Source organism: Aplidium turbinatum, chromosome 16 (assembly GCF_918807975.1).
Source record: "Aplidium turbinatum chromosome 16, kaAplTurb1.1, whole genome shotgun sequence".
Lineage (NCBI taxonomy): Eukaryota > Metazoa > Chordata > Ascidiacea > Aplousobranchia > Polyclinidae > Aplidium > Aplidium turbinatum.
In genome coordinates, this window is record NC_137487.1 from 20,165,973 (window position 1) to 20,181,617 (window position 15,645).

Genomic DNA, 15,645 nt, shown 5'->3' on the forward strand with positions numbered 1-15,645 from the left:
TTGTTCTTAGGAATGTGAGTAAATAGGACTTATAGGACGCAGTCAGTACCAGTTCCTTTGTTTGATAACAATCTTATATTTAAGCATATATTTATACAGTTTAACACAAACAACAGTAGCGCAAAAGCAGCCTGGAGACAATTCAGCACAAACACTTTACACTGCCATTTCTACCTCTTAAGAGAAAACACTTTCTCGCTAGATGAAACTTATTGTTACGCGTCTTTCAAAAACACGACCACTACAAAATGCGAGTCATTGAGTCCTGCCCGATTTGGCTTCAGCACGTTTCTTTCATGAAGAAAAGTCTCTCCACCGCAGCACTGGAAGGAATGAAGCATAGAGCTATAGGCTACCTAATGAACAAACGTTCCAATAAATCGGCACTGGAAAAGATCAAGGACTTGCTTTCTGTCTGAAAAAAAATTTGACTTTTCTTTCGTACCGCTGTTTCATGCGATAGCACCAACACGCCAAATTCATCCTCGGAGTCGTAACTGGTGTTATAGTGTCGCTCTTGTCTGTATCAACGTGGCTTGATGCTTCCCGCAATGGTCAAATGATTTTGTCTCGCATTGTTTTAAAACAAATCTTCAAAACACGAGTCACTTTTTTCATTTAAAATTAAAATGTAGCGGGTAGTGGGAGTGCGACTGAAATAAATGTAGCTACCATCCGCTACAGCTACATTTGAAAAAAGGTAGCGCCGCTGCTGCAGCAGCTACACCAACAAAAATGTAGCGGTGTTATGGCTACTTCTACGACGAAAGTAACGCGCAAATGCACACCTCTGTACGCAAGTGCCGGTATTTCGAACTATTGTAATAAATGGCGATTAGTAATTTTAAACTCCAGTTGACTTAAAGCTGCTTCAAGCTCCTGATTTCAAATCCGGATGATACAAGTTAGTAAATGATAGCACCACCTTGTGGTGAATAAAATATGGGTCATGTTGCTTGTAAATTGAGATGTACTTATAGTAAAGTGTCTTCGTCCAGCGGTGTTTTTTTACACCACTTATGCTTATGTATGCATATATGCTTTTCATACAACTGCATGCATATCTGAAGCAAATAGTTATTTATGACGTAATACTAGGCTAGGTTGTGGACAACCTGACAGAGTGACGTAAGCATTATGAACTTAAACATCAATAACATTAAATTACAACCCCGAACTTGTATAAGTTTCACCGACTGTGCTGTGTTAAACCTGGTTCAGATTCTTAAAAAAGATTTGAGCGTCAAATAGCAACAGCACGTCGATAGCAGATGTACTAGTACAGTGTGTATGCGCAGTTAGTGAAGAATGTAGCTGCCGTGAAACATGCTACGTAGGCTATGACATATTGGTAACGGGGAATTGCACCTGACTTATGATTTTATTGAAGCACTGATATTATGTCAAACCTTCCAGACCGCAATTTGTTGGACACTAGTTACTGACTTCACTGCAGTGACACCATACGCTATCTTGCCAGCCTGAACTGATTACTGCTCAGTGATTACTAAATTGCTGAGCACTAATTGTGCAGACTAACGATGGCAAGACAACATTCAGGCATGGACAGGTTTCAATTTGGCGACACAAGAGTGAGTTAGCATTTATCGCCACTCTGCTGCAAGTGGAGATAGCGACTGATGAGGATTACAAGCAGGATTATATAGTTGAGACGGAGCGATCTCCCTGGCGTCAGTACCACCTGACTACTTGATAGAACTAGACAGCCAGCATTGTGTTTCGCTAACCATACCGGTGTAGCCTTCACACTAGCCATCAAAACTTTTCCCAAAACCATGTGTTTCTCGGCAGTCGAGTGTAGCAAGAACTTAGCGATAGACACGTGTCTCTGATAATGATTAATATAACTTTAATGTAACAAAGTTAACAAATAACAGAAATATATCATTTGATTGGAGCAGAAAAGTTACTTTTTCAACCATAAACAGTTATAATTCAGCAAGGTATGTGAGCAAGTTAAAGTTGTTTCCAAATGTTTAGGCAATATGTTTGTGTTATACTGTATGTTCTCTAGCATTTCGTATTTAATGTAAGATTAGTTTTTGCTTCTAGCATTTCGTATTTAATGTAAAATTAGTCTTCTTTTAAAGCAGGGACGGGCAAAATACGGCCCGCGGGCAGGACCACGACGAGATTTTGAGTGGCCAGCAGACAGTTTCAGTTCTTACGTGATAATGTGGCCTGTGGCCACAATCTGCCGCAATCCCCTACAACTTCCTTATTTCGTCAAATAATAGTGACTGTTAGTTATTCTTTAGTTTTTTGCGACAAGCATGTTATGTTCCGCCATAGACCATTTCATCTTTTTCTTTGTCTCTTGCTTGAATCTTCTTCAGTCTCAAGTCTTGCCTCAAGCGCAAACCGAAAAAATGCCAATGTTTTTATGTCTATCTTGGAATGTTAAAGTATTTTGCATTCATCCCAGCATCTTATTTTTTCAAGACAAACACTGTGTCATTTTTCTTTGTTTTTAATTTTTGTATTTCAAAAGTCGTGTGCTTTGATGACAGCCATTTTGTCGGTTTCAATAAAAGACCAAGCCCAAAGTATCCTTTGAAAACTTCCTTGTTGTTGTTGACAGAGTTGTGTTTAAAAAGTACTGCGATGCACAGCCTGTTCTGATTATGCACAATGGACAGTAAATATACAATAATATATTTGTGCTATCTGGAAGTATTTATTACCTGAAGTGGGAACTGAAGTGAAAGCAGAGTTCATTCTACAACTATACAACGTTCATAACAAAGCGTTCGTGTTGCTTACCTTGTAATTGTGAAATTTTTGAACGATTTAAAACTTCTTTTTGAACAGTTTGTGAAGTGACTTTCATCTAAACATAAACAATAATGTATTTTACTCTGAAAGCTTCAAAAAATAAATACAAAACATTATTTAAATAGTGGATTCGTTTTCATTCAGTTATTACAAAATTTTCTCCGTTTCAAAATATGCAACAAACGACTGCATACTACATGTTTTTGTTTGTTTTCTCTTTTATGGACACTTTGTTTTTGCATCCCAACAAAACTAAATGACTGATTGATTATTGAAGTTGAACATGGTTGGAGCGAAACTACAGTTGCAAGAAGTAACAGTGACGTCAGCAGTAGTAGCTCTACTGAGATCAGAAGTGCCTTGAAATGTCACGAAAACCAAATCACAAGAACGAAATTTTTTACGTTTCTGCTAAAATCTGATGCAATTACTCAAGATCGCTGATGAAGACGCATTTAAAATTCAAACTAAAAGCAATATTTATAAAATTATCGAATAGAACTTGAATAAAAAATTTAATGAAAATTAATTGAATTGTTTTGTGGAAATTTATAGATTACTGTATGTTTTCTTTTTCTCTTTCATGTACGTTTTGTTTTGCATCCGAACAAAAATAAATGACTGATTGATTTATACAAACTTTACCTTTCCCAAGCTCTCAATGACGTTTTCCAAAGTAATATTTCTGGAAATTCCATCCACTCCGTTGCCAGGCAACGCAATAGGACGTCTACACGTTGGACATCTGCAATTGTGGAAATAAAATTGCAAGTTTTGTGCTTTAAATATTCTATTATTTATCTTAACAGAGGAAGAACTCTTTACCAACAATGAGTACGTGTTTCGGTGTACTATAGTTGGTATACGTATTTGGTATACGTGTTTTAACTTAGTGGTGAGACCCTTGCTACGACGCCTTGCAAGGGTTAACTTACTGTTGAGTGTCAAAGATACAACTGTGCTGTCTCTCGACACTGATACGCAACGCTTTCATATAGTAAGGGACGAATGAAAGGCTTCAACAAAAGTAAAGGGAGGAATGTATTGAAACAGGTTGGGAACCAAAAGGCTACTTCTCACAAGTTGCTGAGTGATTGATGGTAATTTTAAAAGTAAAAAATATAAAATAAAGCTCTTGTGTATTGCGATGAAAGCAAAATGTGCCAATTTATAGAATATAGGCTATTTCCTTCTTACCTTTTATCCTGATTGCTCTGACAGAGCATTTTCATTCGTAGTTTTGTATTTTCATTCGTTTCATTATAATAAGGGATACAAAAGAAATGAATCAAGCCACAGATGTTGACAAGTCATGTCCTGGTAGCTTCATTCAATGCTCCTGTAGCCTCCTAGCAACTTGTTTGGTGGTTGACAAATCTTATATAAAAACAAAATTATTCAACGACCGCAGGCGTTGAATCGATGTACAAAGTGGTTAGTTTGATATTTGGATTGATACTCAAAATGCTAGTTTCTTAACTTTGGTAATCTTGATTGTGACTGACAAATTAATGTTCCTACGGGTAGAACTGTCACCCCTCATGCCTTATGTTGATAAAAACTAACATTGCACCTTTTATAGCTATATTCTGTACATTCATTTCACAATCGCTGAATGTATGATCTACATTAAAAAGTTATAAAAGGATTGGAGCAACAAGTTTGCCCATCCCTGCCTGACGAAACAGTTATAAAGTCTAACCCAGCACAGAAGGAACTTCTACTGTTGACAATTAGGACAAACATTGGTAAAGAAAGGAAAAACGCTGAGAATACAATCACCTTGAGAACAACGCACACAAAGCATCCAATAACGAGTTACAGGCTTGAAAGAAAACTGTGTTTGTCGTTTTAAAACTACAAATTATGATCTAAGAAGAATCAAATAAACCAAGTAAATGTAAAAGTTTGAAAGTTTGATACTTTTGGAAAAGAAATAGCATTGAGTGTGTTTTGAAACAGTCTCTTTGCTTTGAAACGCTTTCTTTTGTCATACAAATGCTAAACTTTATTACAAGCTGATAAACTGACGAAAATTTTCCATTAACAAAGGAATTGACGAGGCAAGTTTCGTGGAGGTGATTGACAAATTTTGTTTTATTCCGAAACTAGGTGTCCGAAATTTTTTTATAATCTTTGAAACACACTTCCAATTTGATGCGCTCTGAGAGCATTTCCAAAACAAATCGAAGATAAAAAATCAGTCAAATTGTGCTTAGCCTGTGGCGTGATCACACGTCCATAATGTTAAGAAGTCATGAACAATCTTACTATTAACGTCATAAGACCAAAATCCAATGTTAGACATGGAATAAAAGTTGTTTAAATATTTAATTTTTCATGAATGTTCATTCTTCGATATTCAGTTAGGCCTACACTTCAAAAACAAAGTTTTACCTGTTACAACCGCAATCGATTTATACTAGGAGTTGAACCCCCAAGCTCTCGCCTGCGAGCCACACGCAGTAACAATTACGCCACGACTGTCAGTTCAATGGTATAAGCCTAAGCACTTTCTTTGCATAATCTGAACTAGGCTAATTGCTTCTGTTGCACTTCCGAATTCCAACTGGTTTACACATTATTACTATATAGGGCTAGGCTAACTTTGTTGGAATAATCAAAAGCAGCTGCTTATGTAGGCTGATTATTTCTGTTGATTAAATTTTCTCCACATTGAAAGAGTTTACGACCCTAAATGCTTTCTTGTCTTATGTTTTAGCACAATCACTAAACATAGGAGCTCACTAGTGAAATTCGGAAGGGGGACGAGATGATGCCACATGGTCCTGAGCAATGTTTTTTTAAAGTGTTTTGGGGGATCGAAACGGTCCCTCAAATTTCTCCGGCGGTTTCCCAAAATTTGGACTTGCAACTACAGTAGAAAAGTAATGGTTGTTTCTCGCTATGTCTTGTCGATCTTCTTCTCTCGTGTTGTCGCTATATGTCAGGGCATCCGTTGGTTAACCAATGCCTGGTGTCGTCATCGATAGAAACTAGGCCTTCCATACCATGAGGAGGTCTGTATAGCCGACAATCCTTGATAATGTGGGATGCCGTCTGCATTTCACCACACTCACAAGCAGCACTCTCTGCCAAGCCCCAACGCAACATGTCTGCACCATAGCGTCCAACACCAGTGAGCAAACGGTTACGCCTTGATGAGGCAAGTCTAGAGAGGCCATGTCCCAGTTGGTTCTCGGGCGGGGATCTGAATACTTGGCGAAGTGGGGATGTGCTGCTTGACCATTGTTCACACCACGCCTCGTGGCACCACTGTTTGCTTTGTTCTTAGCACTGAGGGGCTAGCACCCCACCTTGTACCAGCAAGACGTTTCAAGAGAGCAGAGCGAGCTGTCACTTTTCCGCGTAAGTGTTCTAGATGTTTGCGGTATGTAAGAGACCGATCAAGTCGAACCCCAAGGTATGTGGGTGTGGCTTCAAAAGGAAGTGTCCGGCCGTTATTTTGGATGTTAATTTCCCTGTTGGAGTCTCTATTACATAGGTGGAAGGCAGAAGTCACAGCCTTCGCTTCACTCAACTTGAGGCGCCATTGGTGCAGATAGGAAAATAGAATGTCCATATCCTTAGTCAAGGTGTTCTGCACTGTTTCCCATTTGCGGTGAGAATAAAGAATAGCCAGGTCATCTGCGTATGCGTATTTGTTAGAGGAAGTATTTGGAAGGTCATAAGTGTAGATGTTGAACAACATTGGGGAGAGAACAGATCCCTGCGGAACTCCATTTCTTAAGCGCCTCTGTCGGCTTTTCTTTCCATCGCTGGTTTTAAGGATGAAGCTGCGGTTGGAGATGAGTTCGACAATAAACTTAACCATGTGTCTATCTGGGATTATCTGCAGCAGTTTGTAAGTGAGGCCCCTGAGCAAAACCGTATCATATGCCGCAGTAAGGTCGAGGAAGACCGCTCCCGACTTCAGGTTGGCCTCAAACCCATCTTCAATGTTTTGTGTGAGCAAGGTTACTAGGTCAACTGTTGATCTTCCTCTCCTAAACCCCGCCTGTTCTTGTGGGAGTTTGGGGTCAATAACGGGTTCCATTCGTCGGTGTAAGACGCGCTCCAGTAGTTTGAATGGGACGCACAACAGGGAGATGGGGCGATAGCTCTTTGGGTCAGTTACCGGTTTGTTTGGTTTTGAGACTGCAACAATCAATGCTTTCCGCCAGAGTTTAGGGATCTTTAGGGTTCGCATGCAATGAGAATAAAAATTTCGTAGCCAATTAATTGTTTCCTTTCCTAAGTTTTGTATGAATTCGGGGTGAATCAGGTCTGGTCCTGGAGCCTTCCCAGCTTTCAGTAACTTTATGGCTTCAGTCATTTCTTCGGTCGAAAAGTATTCAGTTAGTTCGTTGTTATGCGTGTCATCCTTCCACATTTCTGATGTGAGGGTTGAGATTCTACGTTGAAATTTGCGGTCTATTTGTTGGTGTCGTCCATTTTCCACAACCTGCGATGCAATGGCATTAGGTGTTACAGGACATTTCGAACAGGTTCTGGAACTTCTTCCAGTCAGGCGATTGACTGTGTTCCATGCTTTACGACTGGAGTGGGTAAGTCTATAGCTTCGACTGTCTCAATCCATCGCTCCTGGAGTTTGGTGTTGAGGTGTTGCATCGGGCTTTCAGACCTTTCTTGGAAGTCTTCAGGTGTTTCGGAGTCATTCAGGTCTTCGTACATACTTTGGCACGTTTCGTCCCAGCATGGTATGTATTCCTTTCGTTGTCCACGAGGAATTGCCTGCTTTGCTGCATGGCGAAGCAAATTTGTGAAGGCTGTGTAGGAGGTATTGACATCTGCATTATTGGGTGGGGGTAACGTATGAGCTAGTTTAGTCGTGATTTCAGAGAATTGCTTCCATCTAGCCTTCCTAAAGTTCCAGCGTCTGACTGGGTTGGTTGGTGGCGGTTGCACAATAGATGCAGGAAAGATTATAGAGGGTCTGTGCTGAGATCTGGGAAATTTTTCTATGATTTTACGATCTGGGATGGATTCGCCTAGGAGTACTCCTGCAAAAGCAAGATCAGGATTGGTTCCTGTGTTCCAGCGTCCGGATATGAAACTATCTGGGTCCCGAGGATTATGTAGAAGGGAAAAATCGTTTTTAGAAGCCCATTCATTTAAAGTTTCACCATCAGTGTTGTTGTTGCAATAACCCCAATCAGTGTGACGGCCATTAAAATCCCCTGCATATATGCAGGGTGCAGGAAATGATGGTAATGATGTCGGAAGAAATCTACTTGGAGGAGGTTTGTAGACATTTACAACAGTCGTATACTGTATTCGTACTGCGATCCATTCAAGATTACCGTCTGCTGTGGAAGTTGCCTCTAGTATCCAGTGAAGGTCTTTTCTTACGAATGTTGCTATTCCATGCTTGTTGCTGAGGGTGCAGGCAGCAAGATCGAAGTGTGGAATCTTAAGCTTCTCCGGGGTCAAGCAATGGGTTTCCTGGATGATGATCACCGCAGCATCGTTGTTGTGGGCAAACTGTGTGATGATGTCTAGTTTAGCGTTGGTGATGCCTTCAACATTTAGTTTTAAAATGGTCACTCCTTGACCTACAGCAGCTGGTGCTGTTCGCCCTGACAAGGGCGCTGTGCTTGGTCTGGGGGTGCCATTCTGATGGTTGTTCTTCCGCATGATAACTTTATAGCGACAGTTGTAGCAAGTTTAGTTTCCCAAAGTCGGTACTTGCGGGGGCGACCACGTGGAGGTACTTGCTTTCGTCCCCATCTTGTCAATAATACGAATATAGCCTACGATCAATAGTTCACGTCCGGAAAAAAGAATAAGTGGAGGTACAGCGAACAGCTGAATCAAAGAGTTATTCACAAAAGAAGTGCACCTTCGATACTCGTCAATGTTTATTTCTGACTTATGGCGCATAATGATCAGTTTTTACGTCTGAAATCATAACAAGCAGAAGCCAACAAGCACACTTTGTTTGATTGTGCAGCAAACTTGTTTGGCAGCCGTGTCTAGCAGGCGTAAGCAAATAGGGCTATTTTTTGGTATTTAAATGAAACACCTTGCGGTCTCTTAGAACTACTTAGCGGTCACCCAATCCTAACCTTAAAAAGAAACCTGGTCCTGAGTACTACTAGTACGCACTTGTGCGTATAAAAAAATTGAAATGCGGATGACAAACGTGGTGCGGGTAAGAATTGTGTATGACTTTTAATTTTTGTGATGGGCAGTAATTCAAACGAGCCTAACAAAGTAAGAGGTGGGAATAGAAATGATCCAAGTAGCAGGAGCGCGCGCTACTTTGATCCTATAGTAGCGGTAGCAATATCGTGCTACTATCAAAGTAGTGGATGCCCACTAGGGTGGAGTGAAACATGGGGTGAAAAATTTAGGTTGATAGAATTAATCTGTAATAGTTACTAAAAGTTGTGGTCTGGTAAATGTATTCACATGCTGAAATATTTTCGATTTTGATCAACGTTTACGTCTGCCGCAAGTCCATTGAAGTTTTCTCTGGTATTTTGGAGCTATGATGTCATCAAAATTAGCAGATCGTCACTTTTATCTCACTTCTACCTTCGGTAATTCTATCTAACAATATCAGAGTTGTAAATTACACATAAATCATTGCAACGCAGTGGAAAATACGTCTTATAGAACGCTTGTTGCATTTATATTATCAACTGACAAGAAAAAAACACAGATTTTAAGATATTTTCTTCAAAATTCTGTTCCTTTTACAAGTTCATCAGCATGTAAATCAAACTACAGTAGAAAAGTATTTTTCTTAATATAACAATGGTGAGAATTCGGTTGCCTGTTTACTTTTGATCTCATACAAATATTGTAAACGCTTTTAAATCATCAGCTTATACAATACATTGGCGTTGGCAGAAAAATTGCAGGGGTGCAAACATCTTCCAAGCCAAACATTTTTGAAATATCGTTTTCATAAGGAAAAAAACGTTTATAAGACCCAAATCCAGGGGACAAGTGCCCCTCTCTGCGGACTTCCATGAGTTAAAATCTCATTTAGCACTCCATTTGCCAAAAATTGCCGTTTTGTATTGAATGCAGGCATTTCTAATCTTGATTGCAGTTTACTTTGAATGAATCCGTCCCGTTGTTTCAATTATTGCCCACATCTGCAAATAGCAACAGAAATTTTCACTTATGAGAGAAATAAAATCCATAAATAAACGTCCACCTTTTGGCTGCACTGAAATAGTGCGATGGATGAGAACTTGAACTTCAAGCTGGCCAAGATCTAAATGAAATGATCAAGTTTTGTTGTTGTAACATTTATTTACGAAAATCGAATTATTTACGAAATCTGGTGGATGCCAAGCCTTCTTCTCAATTCTTCACTTGACACTCTATCCGTCAGTCGTTTTGAGCATAATATCCATCTTACCATAGGGTTGTCATTTTGGCTCAAACCCTTAATGTCCTCTGCAATGAATGGCTACATCTCACTGGCATAAAGCATTGGACTTCTGACACACATGCTGTATCCTACACTAGGGTGGCTCGTTTTTGAACTTTTTTTTAAATTCTCTCGGGGTAGTGGGGAAATGGTGCCAACGAGTGAGAAAACGCTCATGACAAACTTTGAGATTTGTAAAAAAATGTCTTCAGCCTCCTCATGGGGCCCAAAAATCTAAAAATGGGGTCAAAAACGCAATTTTTTTTTTTTAAATATATTTAGTTTGGGTAGATACAATATTGTTTAGATATATCTAACTAACCTAAGAAAAAAAATTGGAGTCATTTGAACTATTCATTCAGCTTCCTCACAGCTTCTGAACATTTCCATTTTGCTGAAAATTTCGCATTTTTGTTGGTGGTTACATGATACATATAATTGCGTTAGACAATTTGCCAGCTATAAAACGTCATTGTATTTCTCTTTATAGACCTGCCCTGAGCTGTTGCGTCATTTTTTAATGAAATTGGGTTAATTTGGTAGGAAAAAGTGACGTCTTTTATTTGAATTTACGTCACTGACGAAGTTTGTAGTTATGTAACCACAAACAAAAATGCGAAATTTTCAGTAAAATGAAAATTTTCAGAAGCTGTGAGGAAGCTGCAGGAATCATTCAAATGACTTCAATTTTTTTTTTAGGTTATTTAGATATATCTAAACAATATTGTATCTACCCAAACTAAAAATATTTTTGAAAAAAATTGCGTTTTTGACCCCATTTTTAGATTTTTGGGCCCCATGAGGAGGCTGAAGACAATTTTTTACAAATCTCAAATTTTGTCATGATTGTTTTCTCACTCATTGGCACCATTTCCCCACTACCCCGAGAGAATTAAAAAAAAAAGTTCAAAAACGAGCCACCCTACTGTACACACGTCCTTTAATTAAGAAGGGGATAGCCTACTGCTGCATGCCAAAATGGGAAGGACCTCTCGGAACTTCTTCCATGCGGACCTGATTCTAGCTGTGACAGCGTCCCTACATCCACCGGACTGACTAATCATATCGCCAAGATAGCAGAAGACATCAACGTATTCATAACTGGTCCTCACCTATTAAAGTGCGTTATATTCTCTAAAGGAGGAGTTTCATCACAAGATCTCTTGCACATATGGTTGGGATTCTCTTTAAGCTTGCCGCTAACACCAGAGCAATTATGATGAGCTCAACTTTTGCAGATGATGCAGAATATCGAATTACTTCCAACGTTTCGTCCACGCATGAGATCAAAACTGACCACTGGTGCACTCCAACAATGACATTACACTTAGGGCTATGACTACCATTTATCTGGGCTCTAGATTTTGTTGAAAGATGCATTGCCTGAACATTCTGACCAATCCATTCCTCAAGACTAAAAAGCCTCAAAGCCTCATTGCCCACCGCAGGACCTCTCTCGGCACACAATCAAACGCTTTCTCCAGGTCAGCAAAAGTGAAGTACAGGTTATTTCGCTTCATCGACGTACTTTTTCTGAAGTTTCCTCAGAATAAATGTAGCATCTGTAGTCCCACGTTCTAGCATAAAGCCAAACTGCATGGAGTCAATATCGGTAGTCACCTGTTGTCTGATAAAATTGGCTCAAGCACACGTTCGACAACTTTCATGACTTCTTCTTGTAACTTCAGGCCTCTATAGTTGCCCCTTTCGAGAGCGTCCTCTTTTCCTTTATAACGGTTGATAATGTAGGAGAGGTTTCAGTCCTCAGTCACATTACATTCAAACGCAAAGCAATTTGCGGTTGATTTCAACATCCAGACATGGAGTGTTGGAGCCAGCATTCTCCTTCTTTGGAGTGTAGCAATGATATTCATGTCACTGACAAGCAGTTTGTTTTGGGAGTTACATTCTTCACTACATATGACTTTTGCATTAGGTACTAAACTTAGGTTCAATCTTCGAATCAACATGCAGCCTATTTGAGTCGATGCAGACCCAGACCTGTTGGTGATCAACCGGGGAGCCCATTTCACGAAGAAGGTGTTAACCACAGTAAGATCGAAAGCAACATTAAGGTCCAATAATTTTGTTTCCTTAGCGTTTCTTGAACCTTAACCGTAATTTGCCGAAAACGTTTGAAGTTATGTAGCTATTTTATTTTCTGTATTATTTTTTGAATTATGCAATTCAATCTTATAAAGTTGTTATTGATTATCTGTGTATGGTTTTCAAATGGTTTTTCGATCATCTGTGTATCATGAACACTGTCGAAGCCATCAGAAAACTTATCAATATGGCCATTGAAATCTCTATGGGCATGTCAGGGTTTCAGAATTGACCAAGATCTAAGTTAAATGAAGAAGTTTTGTTGTCGTAGCGTTTATTGACACAAAGATAAACATGTTTACAGCATAAACAAGATCAAACATAACGTTAAAACGATGAAAAATAATTGTTGCACCGTTGTTGTGAAGAATTTATAATGTAATATTTGTATTTTATTCATGCTCTTGCACTTGACGTCACCTCCTAAAATGATGTCACCTTTGTTGGTTGCGTCATTTGCGTCAGATGGATGATTACAATCTTCCCAACAATTCCCATAAATGTAATATATCGCATTCCACTTGGAATACTTATGGCAAGGATGAGTTTGGCGACATGGAGTCGTTTCAGTCAAACTGGCGATCAGATGTATTTGACATTTTATTGTAATTTACTGCAAAGCTTGCAATTCTTGTAACACCTGCTGCAGAACTTGCAATCCTTGCACAACTCGCTGCAGAGCTTCCCGTTCTTTTTTCATATTTTCCGGTCAAGAAGGATTTGTACCAGTCTACATTTTTATGAATAACAACATAAATTTTTTATATTTATATTATTTTTTATAGAAAACCCAAAAGGAATGTCGATCTTTTCTGTACTGAATAAACATAATGCGATGAATGGGGAGGTGTCCGACGTATTCTTCGAAAAACAATTCTTCGTAAGCAATTTTTCGTAAACCATTCTTCGTAAAATTAATTCTTTGTAAAACAATTATTCCCAAAGCATTTCTTCGTGCATGCAATTGAGATTTGATGTATACGAAGAAATGCTTTACGAAGAATTATTTTACGGATTTCATTTCACCAACAACTGTTTACAAACAATTGTTTTACGAACAACTGTTTACGAAGAATTGTTTTACGAACAACTGTTTAAGAAGAATTTGCCTATAACCGAATGGGGATATGCTTGGACTTAGAGCTGGCCAAGATTTAAGTAGAACGATCAAGTTTTGTTGTAACATTTATTTACGTAAAAATAAACGCAAATAAAAAATGAAACATTTTTTGCAGATCAAACATCAAAAACAGATCAAATATAAACTTGAAAACTTCGTTGTAATTACATTTACGACACACTCTGCAACATATTACCCTTACACAGAGGTGAGCAGTAGCGCGCTACTTTTGTAGCGTCGCTATTGTTTTGGTAGAATTGGCGGTAGCGCTGCTACATTTTTGTTGGAGTAGCGGCTGCAGTAGCGGTGCTACTTTTGTTCTAATGTAGCGGTAGCGGAACGGCGCTACATTTCTTTCAGTTGCACTCCGGCTACCCGCTACTTTCCAATTTAAAATGAAAAGAATGACTCGTTTTTTGGGGAATTTTCATGGAGCCAATGCGTGAAACAATGAAGGCAGAAATCATTCGACTATTGCGAGGAACATCAAGCCACGTTGATACCGACACGAGTGACACCAGCACTTAGGAAAGGTCATTTTTGAATGGATGAGAATTCGAATGGTTTGTATTTTATAAAAGTTTGGAATATTTTTCTTAAAGAAAATCATTCAAAAGCCAAATAAAGTCGAAGTATTGTTTTGAGCAAAAATTATTAACTAAACTAAAAATTCAAAACGTGAAATAAATGCTGTGCTGTGCTCATATCTTTCCAAACCCATTCCTGTTAAACGTTGTCTCAATTTGATGGTGGTTAACTCTGCAGTGGAAACTAACAATGCAGAGACTCAAGCAATGTAGTCGCTGTTCCGATTCCCTTGCGATTAACAGCGTGACATCCACCCACAAGATTTTATTTTGCTCTCATTGATATAGGCTAATACAGTTATGCAAGCGAAGTGAAACCAACCAACAGACAACCGTTTTCTTATTGATTTACGGTCTGCAAACGTTGAAACAATGTAATTTTTTTTTTGCTATCAAGATAGTGTGTCTCGCAACTCCTAAATAAGATTATCAAATAAGACATAATTTCTACATAAATTCAAAAATAATTTCTATTCTTTGAAAGCTTAACTGAAGATGATTTAGCTTCTAGCTGATCGAAATCGATTTTTAGCTATATATGTTTGAACTGACTCGTGTGAGAATAAATTTCTTTGCATTATCAAATAAGATTAGTTCTGCGGGGAAACCTCGGAACTGGCAACTGCGATGCCAATCAGCGTGTGCACTGTGTAACCTATTTGTTGCACTGTTTGTGCGCAAAAGTCCATCATTATTGATAATGTTATGCCCAGACAACACATCAACCACTTTTTTCTTGATTTAATGTCTTCTTCTTCTTCAATTGCCTTGCCTGAACCAGGCATCGACGGCCTCAGATGAATAATTAGACCAAATGTTCCTATTATATGTTGCATGGATGATTGTTTCTGTTTTGTCGTTAAATTGTTCCAGATGTGTTTGTCTTTGTCTGCCAGGTGCCCGCTTTCCAAAAATTTTACCAGTTAAAGAGAGATGCTCCAGTTTTTGCTTTCTTACTACATGGCCGAGAAATTTATATTGTTTGGTTTTCATACTTTTTAACAGAGTTCTGGTTTGGTTCACTAGGTTCATCTGGTTTGATTTAATGTCTGCAGACGTAAAAACTGTTGATTTGTTGTCCAGGTGGTTTCATTTATTTTCGCTCTGCAACTGCTAAGGTCTTTTAGCGATATGGCTCATTTTTAATGTTATATCATGTTTACGATGTCATCACATTGTTATCCGAATTATCCTCACTGCATTATGGAAGAAAGAACACAATCGGTAACATTTTTAAAGTCTTTGGTTTGACCCGAACTTGTATCGATCTCAGATCTACCGTACCAGTACCAGAGCCGAAAGCGAAACTATTCGGCTACTGACATGGTTCAGTCCATCAGTGATAAATAATGTAAATGTGACGTGAAAAAAATGAGATAGGCTTCATTCCAAATCCTATTTCTGCATTCGAATTATTCAAATAGTTTAGGATTCAAATCGATTCGAACCCACTATTCTGAATTGCCCACCCTTAGTCCAACACCAGTCGCGAATCCGAAGATGAAGTTTTAGTGTATTGGTGCCATCGCATCAAACGTTGGTAAGCTAGGGAAAGACAAATCAATTGTGGAAGCCTTTTTTACAGACAGAAGAAAATTCTTGAGCCTTTCCGGAAACGATTTAAA